The sequence below is a fragment of the Hippopotamus amphibius genome, chromosome 3 (assembly GCF_030028045.1).
Source record: "Hippopotamus amphibius kiboko isolate mHipAmp2 chromosome 3, mHipAmp2.hap2, whole genome shotgun sequence".
Lineage (NCBI taxonomy): Eukaryota > Metazoa > Chordata > Mammalia > Artiodactyla > Hippopotamidae > Hippopotamus > Hippopotamus amphibius.
Window position 1 is genome coordinate 144,589,091 of NC_080188.1, and position 18,130 is coordinate 144,607,220.

The window sequence follows — 18,130 nt, forward strand, 5'->3', positions numbered from 1 at the left end:
TATTTCATTAGCTAGAATCTTCAGAACAATGCTAAGTAAAAGTGATGACAATGAATGTCATGGTTTTTAAAATAAAATAAAATAAAAAATATCATGGTCTTTCCCTGGTTTTAATAGGGTTACTTTACTATTTCCCCATTAAGTATGAGCTTTCTAGTTGAGATAAACACTTTTTACCATGTTAAGGAAATATCCATAGTAGGAATTTTTTAAAATCCAGAATAGTTCTTGGAGAAGATTGGTGAAGACCTAGAGAAGCAAAAACCTTCCTCTGTTGCTGGTGAGAGTGTAAAACTCTACAACCACACTGGAGAATTCTTTGGCAGTGTTTACTACAGTTCAAGATGCCACAGAACCCAAAGACCTAGAAATTACGCTCAGTTGGACAGAAATGCTTGTGTATGGATGATTATAACAGCATTGTTTACAAGAACCCAGACTGAAGCAACCCACCAAACATATCCGTCAACAGTGTAATGGATGGGGAATTCCCTGGCCATCCAGTGGTTAGGACTCTGAGCTTCCACTGCAAGGGGCACAGGTTTGATCCCTGATTGGGGATCTAAGATCCCATAAGCTGCATTGTGTGGCCAAAACAAAAACAGAACAAAAAAACAGTGTAATGGGTAAATATACAGTATTATATATGGATAAATATATAGTAGTATAGTCCTACAATGGAATATTCTGCAGCAAAGAAAATGAACCAAAACTGGGACTTTGCTGGTGGTCCAGTGGTTGAGAATACACCTTCCAATGAAAGGGACGTGGGTTCAATCCCTGGTTGGGGAGCTAAGATCCCACATGCTGCTGAGCAACTAAGCCCGTGCACTGCAACTACTGAGCGTGTATGCCACAACTAGTGAGCCCAAGTGCCACAACAGCAGAGGTCACGCACTCTGGAGTCCAAGCACCACAGCTAGAGAGGAGCCCGCCAGCCGCAAGGAAGAGCCCAAGCACCCCAATGAAAGATCTGGTGTGTGGCAACTAAGACCCAACGCAGCCAAGAAAGAAAGAAAAAGAGAAAGGAAGGAAGGAAGAAAGAAAGAAAAGAAAGGAAGGAAGGAAGGGAGGAAGGAAGGAAGGAAGGAAGGAAGGAAGAAAGGAAAGAGAAAGAAGAAAGAAAGGAAGGAAGGAAGTGAATCAAAACTATATACAGCATTGGTGATGATCAGAAACAGAAAACTGAGCAGAAAACACCAAGACACGAAAGATGTATGATTCCATTTATTTAAATTCAGAACCAGGCAATCCTGTAGTGTTTAGAAATATATTCCATTGCTTTCCTAGGAAAGAGAAAAATAGCTCTTTGCTAATAATGGTAAATTTGCTCCTTGTTTCTGGTGTTTACCTCCGATTTCTCTCTACAGTCACTCACTTGAGTATTTGCAGTCATTGTGCACAAATTTTTCAGGAAATACCTTCAGGCTAGTGGGGATTTCGACTTATCTATTTCCTTCTTCATACTTTACACTATAATTCTATAATATACATACTGTACCACTATTCCCTCACCCTCCACCTACCACTGGCTTGAGGACAAGAGGGGAGTCAGCCCCATGAAAGCCCTGAACCCCATGCCCATCTTCTGTCCAAGGTCTGCTAACAGCCAAGCAGGCCCCAGGGGGGATGGGACCCCACTCCTCACACACCACTGTCCTCCTGGGGCCTGGCTGAGGGCAGGCCTGGCTCCTGGACTGTGAGTGACCCTGGTTCTGCCCTGGGAGAGACTTTATCCTGAGCTCTCCAGACTCAGAGGGTTTTACCCTCTGGCACTTGGCGAGATGCGTGGTCAGGACCCCTCACATGGCATCCAAGAGCTTCTACTTAAAGCCCCAGGCCACCCTCCCTCTTAGCTCCCATGTCTCCCATGGACTCCCACAGTTCCCCCATGGAAAGCACGCTCTCGAAGGAACAACACTGGACTGTTCACTGATAGACCCCCAGGACCTAGCATGGTGGCAGGCGGCAGCAGGGGCTCCATCCACACTGAGTGAAAACATGTCCTGCCCTCTCCTGCCTCCAGACATTTGCGACCATTCTCTGGACCTGCAATTTAAAAACTGTACCTCTTCCAACTGAAACCCCCTTGCCCTGCATGGAGCAGGACATGCTTCCACCAGGGGACACATCAATGGTTCCACTGAATCCAAAGGTATGACATCTACCTGGCCATTTTAGGCTTCTTATCTCTGAACCAAGGGGTCAGAAAAGGAGCTATTCCCCTGGATGGCATGACTGATCCCAACGACCAAGGGGAGATAGGGGACTGCCACACAGTAGTGGCAAGGAAGACTATGTCTGAGAGCTAGGGAATTCTCTGGGCACCCCAACAGTAGAGGTGAGTTGAAAACTACAGCAACCCCCAAAAGGCAGGATAACTGAGGACACAGACCTTTAGGGAATGAAGGTTTGGGTCACTCCAGAACCCAAAGCAGCTGAAGTTCTGGCTGAGGGTGAGGGAAGTAAGGCATGAGTCGGTGAAGATGGAAACCATAGATATCAACTATGACCTTGGTGACTATTACAGAAATAAGCACGGTGGTAGCTTTGCATAGTTTCTCTATGCTTGTTTCGTGTATGTACTGATTTGTAAAAAGTAATCATTCTCCTCTCTCCTTCCTCCCTTTAAAAAAAAAAAGTTTATACATGAGTTATTGAAGGTCCACTTTACAATCTAGTAGGAAACAGAATTTTTAGTGAGACCATCACCAAATTTGAGGAGGAATTAATATAGCCTGTGATGGATGCAGTAACTGTTGGGATGGTGGGTCTTCTCATTTTGGAGCTGAGAGAGCATTGTTTCATAGGTAGGAAGGACCGGTGGATCCTGTTAGGGAGAAACATAGAGTCGTGTTCCTGTTGTCAGGCAGGTGCAGTGTGTAGAAGGGAGCACACGGAAGCTGAGTTGCAAGGGATGGGGTGCGAAAGTCATCAGTTTATCACCGCAGCCCTGGGCGCAGCCTTCAAGAGATGCTCTGTGACGAACAGAGGGATTTTGCTAGGCGATTCCTTGAAAGCGAGCATGGTATTAAGCTTACCTGAGAGAGGCACTGGAGGGACCCTGCAGGAAGAAGAGGCTCTCCTGCAGTTTCCAGTGCAGGCTGAGGTCAGCGGAGTGGGAGTTCAGCTGGTGGAATGCTGCCCCAGCCTCAGGCCCAGAACACGCTCCCTCTGTGGCCTCGTAGCCTTGGCCTGGTAACCACCCTTCCGCAGCCTTCTCACCAGGAGCCAACCGTGGAGGCCTGGAGGGAGGGTGTCCAGGCCACAGGACTCAGGCCCTCGCTGAGTGAGATGCTATATATACCCTGACCCAGGGAGTCTTCACAGCTACAGGGCCAGTAGGTGGAAGCTCACTCCAGCCAGAAGGCTCTCTGGGAGGGGTGCTGCAGTGGGGGTGGGGAGGAGAGGGTGTATGTGGAGGGAGGGAGGGGAGCAGCCTGGGGTGTACTAGAGAGTGGTGGCCAGAGGCAGGGAGCCTTCACAGCCCGCAGAGCAGCCTCCTTGACCCTTTTCTCTCACTGGTGAGAGGTTTGCTTAGCTCTCTGACAGGGAGAGGAAGTGGGCGCAAGCAGTGGGTCTTCTCAGACCACCTGTGTCCCCATATTCAGAGCCCACAGAGTCCCAGGGAGGCTGCAACCCCTGTCGCTGAGCGATCGCACCAGCACTCTGCCCTCCGCGCTCCAGGGACCCCGGTCTGCTGCCTGCGTGAGGGCGCTCGGCCGGGGGCTCCCCCGCCACCCATGCCACCAAGCACGTGGGCCTCTGGCAGATGAGCTGGGGCCGCCACGGGCCCCTCCAGCCCCTGGATGCAGGTCTGCCAGCGTGTGGGGAGCTGCGCAGAGCCGCCCAGGGCCTTGCCGTGGGCTGAGACCACCAGCTCCTTAGTGTCCCTTTTCTACGCCATGGGGTAGGAAGGGGGGCAACGGGACCCACGCCAGACTAAGGAAGTCGGGGTGCCCTGGACACGCGCTTCCGCGGTGACCCGGGCACCCATCTTCTAGGGCCGGGTCTTCCAGTAGGGCTGGGGCAGGCTGGGCAGCTGGAGGGGGCGGGCAGCCGTGCCACAGGGAGCCGTCCAGACCCAGATTCAAGCCACGGCCTCTCCTCCACTGCTGCTGCTGCTCCTGCTTGCAGGGAGCAGCTGGGTTGTTTTTCCCCAACGTTAAACATGTATCTCAAGAGTTCCTCTGTTCCTTCCTTGCTCGTGGGCCTTACGGGGAGAGCTCTCACTCCTCCCAGGACAAGAGTGCAGAAGACCTGCGAGACGCTGGGCTTGGTCATGCCTGCACAACAGTCATGTTTACCCACACAGAGGAGCCTCAAGACAGAGATCCAGACAGGCTTGGTTTGGTTGGGTTTGGTGTGTGTGTTTGTTTTTTCTTTTTAGGGCTTAAAGCTCCATCTGTCAGTGACATTTTTTTGCTGGAGAAAACACCTAGAAAGCACATGGTGAGGGTGAGCGTGGGATTACCCTCCCCCACCTCCTGTGTCTGTGGTCAGGCTTTGTCCCCAGAACAAAAGCGAGTCCACTGATGGCGGGGCTGTCCCCTGCCGTTCTCCGTCAACAGCAGTGAACTCAACTCCCCCGCATCCCACACCTCCGCTACTTCCCAGCAGCAGAGTCCTAACGAGCCCCTCCTTTTTTAAGACAAGACTTTTCTGAATTCAGAAAATCACAATTGTGATTGTAACACAGATTTTTCCTTCCCTCCTCCTCCCCTTTCCCCTTTCCCTCTCCCTTTCTGTTCTTTTTTTCTTTTCTTTTCTTTTTTCTTTTCTTTTCTTTTCTCCCCCCTCCCCCGAGGGAGTTGCGTGTAGTGTTAGTCTCTGATTTGCCCCACATAGACTAGTCTCTATTCTCAAATCTTGCCCTGAAGAAGGAGCTTCTAGAAGCCATATGTCTCTATATGCTCCCCTTCCTGCCTTCCTTTCTCTTCAATTAATTAAGCAAATGTTATCGATGATTTTGCTTCTTCTCTGTAACCTGGAACAGCTGAGGAGACAAAAGGGCAGCTGATACAAGAGGAAGCTTGAGTTCAGTGAGGGGGGTGGTGCACCAAGGAGACCCTAAACGCCGTGCTGTGGGTGGTTCCACGACCTCGCCCCACCCAGGCTGGGCTCTCCCTTTGCCTCACTCACCCCCTGTTTCTCCCTCACTCCCCGTCACATCCTGAGAGGAAGACATTGTTGACATTGCATGAAGGAGGCTCAGAGCAGTTAAGACCTTGGTCCAAGGTCATAGCTTGTTAATGAGAGCGCTGAGGGGGGCCAGTCCTGGCCAGTGACCTTGGACAAGTTCATCACCTTGCCTGCGCCTTGGTTTCCTTATCTATGAGAGGGGAGCACTAATAATATGTATTCCATGAGCTCACAGTAAGAGCTCAATGAGGTACAAGCCTAGAGTAAACACTCAATCCAGACCAGCTATTGTTATCTGGATGCAAAGGTGTCCTTCCAGGCCCTCTTTCCAGAAGCCAGGCCTCTCCTTGCCTCACCAACTGAGCAGCAGGCAGCTGTCAGAGGGAGGCTCAATGATTCACCTGAGGCCACGCAGCCGCATGGCAAGGACTGAACCCAGGACCCACCCTCGCTGCGAAGGTGTGGATGAACCAAAACATGGGTCCTCCCGCATCCCCCAACCTTGTCAGCCCAGGGAGCCCCAGGGAAGGGCCAGCCCTGCTGATGCTGAGATCAAACTGCTCTGGGGGGACAGGGAGGGCCCACGTCTGGAGACCCCTAAAAGCCACATGGACCCCCAGGTCTGGGGTGGGGGAAGCCAAAGGGTCCAGGGTTGGGGCAGCCCAGGGCACCTGGGATTGGGCCTCGGGGTGTCCCTGGGGTGCCCAGAGTGGTGTCTGCCCCTGGCTGGAAAGGGAACAGGACCCCCGCCCCCAGAGCCCCTAGACACTGGACTCTGATCCAGAAGGGAACCTGCTCCTGGGCTCCAGCTTCACTGACCCGAGTCCTCTTTGGGTCAGAGCCCCGGCCAGGCCCAGCTCATCCCCACCGATGGAGCCCATGGGATGACCTCTGACTCTCGTATTTCCTCAAGAGGCCTCAGCTGGCGGCCTGAACTCTGATTGGGGTCAAATCCTGGCCTCTAGAGGCAGGTGGGTGGTCATGGCTCTCCCCACAGTGTCCACCTCAGGCCCGTGGCCAGGCCTGCCGTCAGGGGTGTTAAGCTTTCTCCCTTCCTCCGCACTCCACGCCCCCTCCTGTCCTCTGGGATTGCAGATCTGGGTTCAAGATGACTTCATCACCCCTGGGCCTTTTAGGACAAAGCCAGTCTGCAGAGAGCCAGACTCTCCCCCAGACCCACAGCCGGAAGCCAGGCTCCTTCCTCTGCATGACAAAAGTTACACCCGAGGGCTAATCAGCCCATTGTAAGAAGCCTCTCAATCCACACTGGCTTTCTTCTGGCTGATTGCCTAATTATTTTATTTCCCCAGCAAAACTCTTGAACCCACATGGAATCCACATTCCAGGAAAGGGGCCTGTGTTTGCAGAGGGATAATAGGTCTGGGGGATTTGCCCAGTGTCTGCTTCTATTGATCCATTTGCCAGGTCCGCACTCAATCAGTCCCCTGTGTTAGTGGTGTCTCACCATCTCTCTGACCTCAGGCCAGAAGGGCCCCAGGGACTAAGCTGCTATTGCACACAGCCTGAGGTCATGGAAAGAACCTGCTGCTCTTTTCTCATGTGGTCCAGCCTCCTGGCTTCACACGCCATCCAGTCACTGATGGCTCTGGGCTCACTCCTCCAGCCTGACCACTTCACTGGGTGCCAGAACCTTGTATGCAGCTGCCCTTCCGCCCCGACCTGTTCCCAATCAGCACCTGGCGCCACCCTCCACACAGCTAGACTTCCAGATCTAGGTGTCATTCTCTATTCCTATCCCACATCCTTCAGAGTCAATTCCCAGGAAGCCCCCTGGGTCTCACCTGCAAAATAAATCTTGTATTTGTTCATGACCTTTCATCACTTACCGGGGCAACTGTCACTGCCATCTCCCTGCTCCCCTTCCCCACCCCCATCGTCAACAGTAATCTTAGGCAAACTTTAACCAGATGAACTCTGTCCATTAAAATCCTCCAAAAATTAACTCTAAATGCATCATACGCCTAAATATAAAAGTCTAAACTATAAAACTCCTAGAAGATAACATAAAAGAAAATCTAGATGAACTTGGGTTCAGCAGTGATGTTTTGGACACAACACCAAAGGCAAGATCCATACATGAAAGAATTGATAAGCTGGACTTCATTAAAATTGAAAACGTTGGCTCTGCAAAAGACCCTGTCAAGACAAGAGCAACATGGGACTTCCCTGGTGGTCCAGTGGGTAAGATTCTGCGTTCCCAATGCAGGGGGCCCCAGTTTGATGCCTGGTTGGGAAGTAAACCCCATATGCATACCGCAACTAAGAGTTCGCCTGCCACAGCCAAGACCTGGCACAGCCAAAATAAATAAATATTTTAAAAAAGAGAGAGAGTGCTCGCTTCGGCAGCACATATACTAAAATTGGAACGATACAGAGAAGATTAGCATGGCCCCTGAGCAAGGATGACACGCAAATTCGTGAAGCGTTCCATATTTTTGCACAGACATGTATATAGTACCAACTGTTAAATAGATAGCCAGTGGGAAGTTGCTGTATAACAAAGGGAGTCCAATTCAAGGATGGAAGATGTCTTAGAGGACTGGGACGGGGAGGGTGGGGGGGACTCGAGGAGGGGTGGGGGGAGTTGAGGAAGGGAGGGAATATGGGGATATGTGTATAAAAACAGATGATTGAATTTGGTGTACCCCCAAAAAAATAATTAATTAATTAATTAATTTTAAAAAAAGAGAGAGAGAGAGGGACTTCCCTGGTGGTGTACTGGTTAAGAATCTGCCTGCCAATGCAAGGGACACGGGTTCGAGCCCTGGTTCTGGGAAGATCCCACATGCCATGGAGCAACTAAGCCTGTGCGCCACAACTACTGAGCCTGCCTGCACTTTAGAGCCCACGAGCCACAGCTACTGAAGCCCGCATGCCTAGAGCCCGTGCTCCGCAACAAGAGAAGCCACCACACTAAGAAGCCCACGCAGTGCAATGAAGAGTAGCCCCCGCTCTCCGCAGCTACAGAAAGCCCGCATGCGGCAACGAAGACCCAATGCAGTCAATAAACAAAAAAATATAATTAATTAATTAATTAAAAAAAAAAGAATCTGCCTGCCAATGCAGGGGACATGAGTTCGATCCCTGGCCTAGGATGATCCCACATGCCTCGGAGCAACTAAGCCGATGCACCACAACTATTGACCCTGCGCTCTAGAGCCTGTGAGCCACAACTTCTGAGCCTTTGTGGTGCAACTACTGAAGCCCACGCACCTAGAGCCTGTGCTCCACAACAAGGGAAGCTACCACAATGAGAAGCCCTCAAACCACAATGAAGAGTAGCCCCAGCTCACCACAACTAGAGAAAGCCTGCACGCAGCAACGAAGACTTAACACAGCCAAAAAAAGATAATAATAATAAAAATAAAATAAAAATAAATTTTAAAAAAATAGGCAAATGATCTAAACAGACACCTCACCAAAGAAGATATACAGATGACAAATAAGTATATGAAAAGATGCTCAGCATCAAATGTCATCAGGGAAATGGAAATTAAACAACAATGAAATACCACTACTCACCTGTTAGAAGGGCCAAAATCTTGAACACCAAATGCTGGTGAGGATGTGGAGCAAAGGGAACTCTCCTTCATTGCTGGAGGGAATGTGAAATGGTGGGAGGACGAATGGGGGCACACAGGGAATTTCTAGGCCAGTGAAACTGCTCTGTATGATGCTATAATGGTGGATACATGTCATTCCACATTTGTCTAAACCCACTGAATATACAACACCAAGAGTGAACCCTGATGCAAACCGTGGACTTTAGGTGATTATGATATATCAGTATAGATCCATCAATTGTAACAAATGTACTGCTCTGGTGGGGGGGGGGCTGTTGATAAAAAGGGAAGCTGTGCATGTGGGGGTATAGGGAGTGTAAAAGGGAATTCTACTGTGTTTTCCACTCAATTTTGCTCTGAACCTAAAACTACTCAAAAATAAAGTCTATTTCAAAAAACAAAAAACAAGCAAGCAAACAAAAAACCTCCAATGAGTTCTTACTACACTTTGAATAAAATTCAAAAATTCTTACCAGGTCACTACAGCCCAGGATGACCTGGGCCAGGTGCATCTTCCCAACTCAGGTCCCACCACTCCTCACATGCTCCCCAAGAGCCAACCACAGGGCCTTCCTACTGTCCCCAAACATCCCATGCTGGTCCCACCTCAGGGCCTTTACACTAGCCGTTCGCTCTGCTTGCAAGGCTCTGCACGCAGACCTTTGTGGGGTTAGCTAGCTCTTCTCATTCAGGACTTCGATCACATGTTACCTCCTCGAAGGCCCTCTCTTGTCCATTCATGGATATCTATGCAACCCTTCCTACCTCTTCCAGTCACTATCTCTCCTATCACCACGCTTTATTTTCTTCATGGCACTTAGTACTATCTAAAGCTACTTTCTTCATCCACTTGTTTAACTGTCTATTGACTGCTTCCATTTAGAATGTAGATTCCAAGAGCTCCGTGGTGCTGCTGTGACCCTGTGCCGAGAACAATGTCCAGCCCTCGTGGGGGGTGCTCCAATATTTGTTGGATAAATGAATGAATTAAAAAGTGGGAGTTTTAGCTGTGGAAACTTTGTAAACTTCTCTGGATCTCAATTTCTTTGTAGAATGAAGGTGATACACTAGATTTTCCTTCCAGCTCCAAACACCGAAAGAGAGATGAGGAGTAGATCAGGCTTCTCCCTGGACAAACAGCCACCAGTATAAGATGCTACCAGACTCCTGCCAAGGCTGGACGCCCCAGGACCAGGAAGAACTGACCATTTCACAGCTGTGGGCCTCCTACCTAGCAGCCGGCTGAGCGCCAGGCCCACGCTCCTGGAGAGCACTTTTCCTCAGGCAGTGAGCCCAGGTGCTGACGTGGAAGTTTCTGCACCTGTCCAGGGCTCAGCTGCAGGAGGGGATAGGGTGCCAGTTCCACACAGTGGTTCCCGTTGGTTCTATGCTGTCAGGCTGACCAAGAAACTGCAGGATGTGTCTGGTGAAGAGGTGGGCTTGACTTCATCTCCTCAGGGAAACAAGATCTTCATTTAAGTGTTCAGTCCCCCTGGGCCCGGGAGGGACTTTGGCCACCCAGGACCTCCCAGAGGCCCCCACCCCCCAATAGGCATCTGCTAACAGGAGGGCACCCGGTACCTTTCGTGGGGGCCTGCCTTGGTGAGGCAGATAGCACCAGGGGCCTGGCCTCCCTCAGCCCCGGGACAGTAGGTCCTGCTGAAAGCAGCCTGTGCTACAGCCCCAGAGGGCTCCCAGGGCCCACGGTGGTGGGGGTGGGGACAGGGCATGCAGAGCAGCCCAGGGACACCCCGGGGGGAAGGAGTCTGGAGACCTAGCCTTGACCTGACTCTCCCAGCTCAGAACGAAGACACTTCCACACCCTAGGCCTGTGGGCTAGATCTCCTGGAATTTCAAAAATAAGTGTCTTTTCCCATCTTTTGGAGCAAGAAAGCTGCCCTGGGCACAGAGAAAGGAGGAGGGTCAAGCTCCCTCAGAGAGCTGCGGGGAGGGTCCTTCCCATCCTGAGGCAAGGCTCCAGCCTCTTGCACTTCCCTGGGCCCCACGGCACACACCAGGCAGGGGGTGGCTCCGTTAACTGAGGCAGGGAAAGAATAAGGACACGCAGCGGGGCGTGTGGGGGGAAAAGAGTGGACAGTGTCAGTCTGAGAAGCCAGGGAGAAGCCCAGGGCCACACCCAGGAACCTGACGGAGGTCAGATGGGGCCCTTGGCCGCAGCAGGAGGTAACAGCAGGAGAGGTGGCCAGGCACTTGTGCAGAAGGACAAGGGCTGGGCTGAGCGCAGGGGCCAAGGACAAACTCTGGGAAATAACTAGAGGCTGGGGGTGGGGGAGAAGGAGGAAGCCAGATGGGACAAAAGGAAGTGCTGAAGAAGCAGGAGACACCCCCCACCCCCACCCCGCTCCAGAGAGCCACAGGCTGGTGCTGGAATCCTGGGCAGGGAGGTAAGGAGAGTACTTTCACCATTTCAGTAGAAGGTGAAGGCCCAGAAATGGAAGCCAGGTCAGAGGCCCTGCAGAGCTGTACACGTGCAAAGTGAAGGGCTGTTCAGGATTCACAGACGTCTAGTCCCGGGAGGGACCTGAGGGGAAGCTTTGATCCGATGCCTCACTTCACAGATGGGGAAACTGAGGCCTCTGAGGCAGAGCCAGACGTCAATCAAACGTCTAGGTCACAGGATCCCCCACACCTCCCAGCTGCAGGCCGCACTGAGCCCCTCACCCCACGTTCCACGCAGTGGGCCCGCAAGGCTTTCCTTCGGGAGAACAAAAATCAAATTAAAAAGCTGACTATTTCTGGCTCAGCCTGGGAGGCTCTGCTGCCTCGGCTCTGTAATTAAAAACGGAATAACACGTGAAGTGAGGAGGGAGCTGGTCCCCAGGGCTGCCAGGGGGCCAGCCTCTCATTTCCCACACGGAGCTTCAGCTCCCACCCATGGCCTCCAGAAAGGGGATGGAGGCCGTGCGGCAGGTTGGAGGCCCCACCCCATCAAAGCACGAGGCAGGAGCACCCCCAGCACCTGTCTGTGGGTCCGCGCTCACAAAGCCAGGCCCAGGGCTGGCCTTTGCGTCCGGAACCGAGAAGCCTGCAAGGGGGAATGGACGCAGCACAGGCCTGAGAGCTGTGTGATCTTGGGCAGCCCAGGACCCTCTCTGGACAAAAAGGGATTTGACCTGCATAATCTTCACGTCCCTCCAGAGACTGGTTCTTGACCACAGGAGTCTCCTCTAGTTAGGAATCATCCAAGATGTGTCTCTGTTTTATTTCCACTCCATTTTTACTGTTGCTGTTTTTCATAAGAAGATCCTGAGATGTGTTAGTTCAGCATCAGTGGCAATTGAGTAAAACAGAAGCATCCTCTGGGCGTGCGTGTGTGCATGAGTGTGTGTGTGAGAGTGTGCATGGATGTGCAACCCCCTCCCTGACTACAAGCTGACCAAGGGCAGGACCTCGGGCTCTGTAACTCCACCCTGAGCACAGAGCAGCTCATGGTGGTCCCAGGAAATGTTTTGTTTGCGTTTTAGTGGGAAGGCCAGGTGCTCCCGCCAGGTACCCCTGAGGCCCCCAGAATGTGTTTAATAACAAGGCCAGGGTCCCTCAGTCCCCACATGGGAGCAGCTATAGGTAGATTCTAGACATGGACAGAATGGGGAGAGAAAAGGAACAAAAGTGGCCCCTTCAGAAGTGGTTCACACATCTGGGTTGGGCTGGCATTCTGGGTTCTGTAGTCAATGGCTCAGTGGCTCAGTGATACTTGGACAACCTTTGTCCCAGGCTTGGGCTGGGCTTGAAGCAGACTACATGCTGATGGGAGTGGACATGCCTGGAGAGAGCCTGCTTCCCTGTGGCCTGGCTTTGCAGCTAGTCACGCCAGCAGGGGAGTGGTCAGTGCAGCAGGTGCCCCTGGCCCACAGCTCTGGGGAGTGGCCTTCACCCCCTCTGATGGAGACACCACAGTCCCCACTGGCAATGACTGAAGGTGCCTCCACAGTCACATTGACCTTTGTCTGAAGCAGGTCTGACGGATGCTCTAGCAGCCGGAGGTGGCCACTCCAGCCACATCCTGCTCCTCCTGAGCATCCTCCCATTTCTCAAAGTCCTGAGTTCAGGAACACAGCGCCGGTCACCCTGGCCCCCTCGCCCTGGATCCCCCGGGGCCTCTGTCATTTGCCAGCCTTGGAGTTTCTGTTCCACCCATCCTACGAGCTCCCACTGCCCTCCCAGGATGTCCTCTCCCACCTTCCGGACTCTCTCTGGTCCTTCTCCCCTCAGCCCTTGAACCTTCATGATCCCCAGACTCTGCTTGTTACAGGCTGAATTGTGCTCCCAAACTCACATGTTGATGCCCTAATCCCCTGTGCCTCAGAATGTGACCGTGGAGACAGGGTCTTTATTTTTTATTCATTATTATTTTTAAAATATTTATTTGGCTGTGCCAGGTCTTAGTTGTAGCACACAGGACCTTCGTTGCATCTCACGGGATCTTTAGTTGCCACATGTGGGACCTACTTCCCTGACCAGGGTTCGACCCCGGGCCCCTGCATTAAGAGCACGGAATCTTAGCCACTGGACCGCCAGGGAAGTTCCAAGACAGGGCCTTTAAACAGGGAATTAAGGTAAAAGGGGCCATTAGCCTGGGCCCTCATCCAATCTGAGTGGTCCTTATAAGGAGGGAAAGTGGGACACAGACACAGGGAAGACCCTGTGAGGACACAGCGAGAAGGCAGCCGTCTACCAGCCTAGGAAGAAACCCCCCCTGGAGACACCTGGATCCAGGGCTTCCAGCCTCCAAAATTACAGGACAATACATGTCTGCTGCTTAAGCCGCCCAGCCTGCAGTGTTTAGCTGGAGCGGCCGTAGCAAACTAAGATTCTGCTTTTCCCACAGAGGCCCACAAAGCTTCCATTCTGCTCAGCTCTAATGTGTCGTGCTGGGTCGCAAATCCACACCTGGTTCTAAAAGCTCCTGAGGCCGCTCCTTGGGGGTCTCCCCCTCCCCCTCCCCTCCCCCTAAGTGGAGCTCCCGACAGCAGAGGGGGGGCGAGCACAGGCTCGGGCCTCCACGCTGCCCACCGCAGCCCCGGGGCCATCAGGTGAGCCTCAATTCCTCCTTGTAAAACTGGGGATCAAAACACCCACTCAACAGGGTTGTCTGCAAGGATTCGGGAAGATGGTGTACAGGTCTAGCACTGGGCCTGACCCTTACTTGGGACTCAACGAGCGGCAGCTGTTATTTTTATTCTTTCTCTCACACCTGACCCGGGATTTCCCAGGTCAGTTCCCGGAGGCACCAAGGTGGGAGCCTCAGCGGGGCCTCCACACCTGCTCCCCCACCTGCCCCCGCCTCCTGGATCTGACCTGTGTTTGCTTCATCAGCTCAACAATCCTCATCCAGCACCTACTAAACAAGACCATTGTGCTCCGCGGAGCACTCCGGCCTGAGCGAAGCCTGTGGGCAGGGAGGAGCTTCAGCTTATCTGCACATTCATTAAACAAATTGATTTTTAAACAATCAATTATGATGGAGGAGAGTGTGCTGGGGGAAGAGGGGGAGGGGTCCTTAAGCTAGTGGATCACCCTCTTCAGCTGGCCCCCAGTCTTTTAACCAGATGGCTACAAGACAAGTCACTGTTCCCCAAGGCTTCCAGAACTTCCTTTCTTAAGCAAAAATAGACCCAATCCTTCCCTGCTTAAAGTCCTCCCTGGCTGCACCTGCCTTCAGTAGGCCCATGTCTACATGGTGCAGCCTCACCTGTCTTCCTGCCTATCTCTCCCAGCACATCCTTCACTCTTTTTTTTTTTTTTTAATATTTATTTATTTGGTTGTGCCAGGTCTTAGTTGCGGCAGGCGGGCTCCTTAGTTGCGGCTTGCATGCTCCTTAGTTGTGGCATGCAAACTCTTAGATGTGGCATGAATGTGGGATCTGGTTCCCTGACTGGAGATCGAACCTGGGCCCCCTGCATTGGGAGCATGGAGTTTTAACCACTGCATCATCAGGGAAGTCCCACATCCTTCACTCTTGCCAGGTGAGAGACACTGGGCCTCTGTCACCTCTAGACCTGGGCACCGGCAGTGCCCATCACCTGGGTGTCACTCCTTAGTCCACCTTTGCTCTTTTTTTTATGTTTACAGTGGTTATCTTTTTTTTAAATTAATTAATTAATTTTCTTTATTTATTGGCTGCGTTGGGTCTTCGTTGCTGCACACGGGCTTTCTCTAGTTGCTATGAGCGGGGGCTACTCTTCATTACAGTGCTCAGGCTCCTCATTGTAGTGGCTTCTCTTGTTGTGGAGCATGGGCCCTAGGCATGTGGGCTTCAATAGTTGAGGCACATGGGCTCAGTAGTTGTGGCTCATGGGCTCTAGAGCACAGGATCAATAGTTGTGGCGCACGGGCTTCGTTGCTCTGTGGCATGTGGGATCTTCCCAGAGTAGGGCTCGAACCCGTGTCCCCTGCATTGGCAGGCGAATTCTTTACCACTGTGCCACCTAGGAAGTCCCCAACTTTGCTCTTATAACCACCTCTTTCTACCTGGAAAACTCCCCTTATCTTTCAAGAACCATCTCCAACATCTCCTCCTTCGCCAGATCTTCCCAAACACCTCCTGTTGACTCCCAGGGCTTTACTGTCTCCATCGGAGCATTTATCACCTTTTAGTGTGGAGCCTGCAGCAATTTCTTTCGTATCTGTTTTCCCCACTAGATCAGGAACCCCATCAGGGGAGGAAGAGATCAGGTCTGGTTACATTTGCTGCTCCAGTGCCCGCCACACAGTGGCGCTCCAGATGTGCAGACTGAATAAACCACTAACAATAAAGGCAGGCGAGTGGCACTGAGCCAGGTGCTTCTTACACCTCCTCCCATTTAATCCTCCCACAACTGAGGAAGTACCAGGTTACAGGAAAGCCAGCTTCCCTCTCTGCTCTGAATGGAGCAGGACACTGACACTAAAGCATGGAGAGTCCTGGTACCTGAGTAATTTGCATTTCATGTGCACATAATAAGCTCTAAATGAATATGTATTGACTGGTAATCATGCAGCTATTCTTCTCTGGTCTTCATCTGTTTTCTGGTCTGTCTCCATGGATACCTGAGAATGTTGGCTGTGGCCACAATCAGCTCAATTCAACAGCCAGTTGTCAAATGCTGGTCAGTGGCTCCCACACTGGCTGAGGCTTGGAATCTCTGATTCTGAGGTTTGAATGGGAAATGAGGATGTGCCACATTTAGAGAAGCAGAAACGACAGAAAGAAGGCATTTCCAGTGGAGGAAAGGGGATGAGCAAAAACTGGGGGGCAAATGGGTAAGGACAGGTCTGGGTCCAGATTTTGGAGAGTCAAGGACAATAAGATTGGAAACGTAAATCAATAAATGCTAGTTTCCTCTACATTTTCCTTAGTTTAAAAAGGCAGGTGACCAACTGGTTTGAGAACCAGGACTAGAGCCAGTGGTGCCCAGGGAACAGGAGCCAGAGGCACACCCAGGCCTGAGCCTGAGTCTGGCACCACCAGGCTCTGGCTCTGGGACCTGACCTCCTGCTTAACTTCTCTGAGTTTCAGATTCCTGAACGATTGTGGTGACAAAAACAGCAACCTCCAGTCATTAGTGCTCACCTCCTGCCAGACACCAAGCCCAGCCCTTTATCTCATCTAATCCTCACCTCAGCCCTCCGAGGTGGGGACTGTTGTCGTCTTTATGCAGCAGATAAGTGCCTGGAGGGTAAATAACTTGCCCAAGGTCACAGGACCACTAAATGATCGGACTCTCAAGGCCGCTTTTTTTCTCCCCAGTTTTACTGAGATATAATTAACATACAGCACTGAAGAAGTTTAAGGTGTACAATATGATTTGACTTACATACATCATGAAATGGTCACCACAATAGGCTTAGTGAACATCCATCATCCCATATAGATACTAAAGATATTAAAGAAACAGGAAAAAATTTGTCCCTTGTGATGATAACTCTTGGGACTCTCATTTGTAACATACAGCAGTGTTAATTACCTTCATCACGTTGTACATTACATCCCTAGTACTTATTCAAGGCTTCTTCTTGAGCAAGACTGGTGTGTATTGATTGAGATGACCTATGAGAAGCCTGAACACAGGGGCCCTGGAGAAGGCTCCTATCCCTCAGCCAGGGGACACCCAGGGGAGGGACCCAGGTGTGGGCAGCCAGGTGTCCTGCTCTTCCCACCAGGGAGGATGAGGCTGAGGGGAAGAGGGCAAAGGCTGCTCAGAGGAAGACTCAAGTGCTTCCCTCTGTAACCAGCACGAAGCTGCTTTGCTCTGTGAGTACATGAAGTCACCTGCTGCAGCTGGCACGCGGGGCACCGAGCTGGATCCCTGTCTATGACAGGTTTTTCCCCAGCGCACAGGCACTCCGGCTTTTGCTGCAGGAATCAGGTGGCCTGCGGTGCTCAGCGGCTGGCGCCTAGCGCCCTCTGGTGGCGCGAGGAAGCAGTTCCTCTGCAGCTGAGCCCTCGGGACCCGACTGGCCGGGGCAGCCAGGACAAGCTTTCCTCTGGGCCTGCTGTGTAAAGGGTACTTTTCGGACCCACCTACTGTCCCTGAGAACCCGACTGTGAAATGAGTGGGGGAAACTGGAAAGACGGCTTGGAACCCAAAAGCTGCAGTTCTGGCCCCAGCTCCCCCAGTTGCCTTAGCTCTTCCTGTGTGAGATGGGAATGTCCACACCCTCCCAAGATCTGGTGAGAATCCTATTGGATGTGATGCGTGACAGCACCTTGCCAGCTCAATAGCACCACTAACGAGCCAAGTTTTGTGTTCATAAGAAAATTACTAACAGAGTGAGGGCCAGGGTGCTAAGGACCAGTGAAGGGCTGGGAGCAGGGGAAGGAACTGGGACAGAGGGCCAAGGGGAAGGGAGGCATCCGCACCGGGGGGGGTGGTGTGAGTAAGGCGGTAGCAGAAGGGGTTCAGCAGAGACAGGCCCACATGTGTAGGGCAAGGGGAGCCTTTTGGGGGAGATGTGGGCAATGGCATTGGAAAAGGAAGTCCACAGATACTCATTTCTCATTTCTGTCTCAATTCAAAATGACGGTTATATTTGCTTCCATATAAAATGAAAAAATTAGAATGTCTACTTCTCGGAGTGGGTTTCCCAGTGACTTGGTACCCTCAAAACAAGGTCCCCACTGAAGGCTGTAACGAGGCCAGTCCTGACTCCACCTGTGTCCCAGGTTCCTTTCCCAGGCACCTGCCAGGGACCCCTGCACACCATCCCTGCCTGCATCCCCCTCAGCCTAGTTTTCCGGTTGTTCCTTGTGTTCTGGCAGGAGGGCCCCTCAGAGCAGTGAGGGCGGCCATGCCTGCCTGAGGCAGGATGTTCCGTGCTTCAGAAAAACAGGCTTGGTTTTTAGCACCCAAGCCTTTCCTTCACTGGCTATGGTCCTAACATCTCCAAACCTCAGTGATCC

At 51.9% G+C, this 18,130-nt stretch overlaps 1 non-coding gene across 1 annotated transcript; it reads left to right on the plus strand.

Annotated features, from left to right (window-relative positions):
• The first annotated feature begins 7,493 nt into the window (after positions 1 to 7,493).
• LOC130850673 (U6 spliceosomal RNA) lies at positions 7,494 to 7,600 on the plus strand. Its single transcript, XR_009053017.1, has one exon. It is a non-coding gene; the product is annotated as a U6 spliceosomal RNA (small nuclear RNA).
• The last annotated feature ends 10,530 nt before the right edge of the window (positions 7,601 to 18,130 follow it).